The sequence below is a fragment of the Otolemur garnettii genome, unplaced genomic scaffold, assembly GCF_000181295.1.
Source record: "Otolemur garnettii isolate 467f Iridium unplaced genomic scaffold, OtoGar3 scaffold03820, whole genome shotgun sequence".
In the NCBI taxonomy this organism is placed as follows: Eukaryota; Metazoa; Chordata; class Mammalia; order Primates; family Galagidae; genus Otolemur; species Otolemur garnettii.
Genome location: NW_003856215.1, coordinates 1 through 1594, shown reverse-complemented (window position 1 = coordinate 1594; position 1594 = coordinate 1). Strand labels below are relative to the sequence as shown.

At 47.6% G+C, this 1594-nt stretch overlaps 1 non-coding gene across 1 annotated transcript; it reads left to right on the top strand.

The window, feature by feature from the left end:
- Window positions 1–390: 390 nt before the first annotated feature.
- Window positions 391–498, top strand: LOC111722940. The gene has a single exon (XR_002771566.1). It is a non-coding gene; the product is annotated as a U6 spliceosomal RNA (small nuclear RNA).
- Window positions 499–1594: the final 1096 nt, after the last annotated feature.

Below are 1594 nucleotides of genomic sequence, written 5' to 3'. Positions count from 1 at the left end.
TCGCCAGTAGCTAGGAGCTTGCAAACTGAAGCCAGCCAGCCGGGTTTATAATTCAGCCCCACCACTTCCTGGCTAGGAGATTTGAGGCAAATACCCTAACATCTCCATGTCTGCTTTATCTCACTGTGAAATAAGGGAAAATGATAGCACTCACTTCAAATAGTTTGAGACAATATAGTTGAATCTACGTAAAACACAGAAGGAAATGTGGCTTGACTCAGCAATCACTGAAATTAGCTGTCATCAACGCTTACATTTTTCCAAGGGAGAAGGGGAGAATTTCGACCACAGCACCTGAGAGGAAGGTGGTAGAAGATGAGGATTGTGGAGAGAATGGATCCTGAGAACTGAACGTAAAAGGCAGCCAAAGCCAGAAAGCTGAGTGATTTGGGCAGTGCAGGTTTCAGCCGCCCATCTACTAAAATTTGAACAATACAGAGGTTATAGTGGTCCTTGCACAAGGGTGACAAGCAAATTTACGAAGCATTCCATATTAAAATAAAAAACAAGAAGCAGTCTGGGGACTTGATGAGATTTTAAGACGAGGCTCCAGGTACAGTTGGTGAAGTGGGACGCACAGGTGGGTCAAGGTCATGCTCTCCTTGCAGAGTTGCCAGGGACACAAAGCGCTATGCAGTGGGAGGCGGCAAGGTGCCTGGCCCACCTGCAGTGTCACAGACAGTGGGGAGTGGGGTCCCCCTCCCGGGACCCCGAGAAGGACCATGGAGACAAGCCCTATGAGGCATGTTTTACAACCTATGGGGATTGCAGAAGCATCTAGAAGGCTCCCCAGTAAAGAGTTATGTTGATAACTCCCCATTACAAACGTCTATGTTTGTCCTTTAAACCAATGAAATGTGCTTGCCGATGATTACCTGACCTCATTCCTCCATTTGAGCTGGTAAGTCCCAGGGACTGTTCAAAGGAGAGAAGAAGGTTGGTGGACTGTTAACATATCAGTAGATAGAAAGGAAAGAGATGAAAACGTTGATAAAACCCACAAGAGAGGGACGCGCACGGCCGGCCCGTCTGCCACACGCGTGGCGTCACGTCCTTCTCCTGACATTATCCCCTCACACTTTCACCATTCATTCCACAGTCACGTGTTTGGAGGGGTCTACTATGTTCAAGCACTAAATCATTTGCCTTAACAGAGAAATAAATTCTAAAATTGCCTTCAAGGAGGACACGTCATCAAAGTGCGGCATCCCAAACAGCAGGACAAGAAAACAACACATCACGGATGGGATCGTGTGGCACTGAGTCCATGAGCGTCACAGACGCTGGTGAGGCCGCTGTGGCTGGGAAGATTGGGAAGAATTTCCAGAAGAACCAGAGCTGATAGGATTTGACAGAGATGCAGCATTTGGGTATCACGTGGGCTGCGGGCAGGCAAAGAGGCAGACAAGAAGAGACCGCATGTAAGGATAATTTCTAACCCTCGGCGTTCTTAAATGTCTCCCAGATGTGTATGTACATGTGTGCAGGAGAGGGTCATAGCTTCCAACACATTCTCAATGGGGCTGGGGCCCCAAAATATTAAGGGACATAATTTTAAGGTATGGATAAGCCCAACTAATTAGAGGGAACAGGA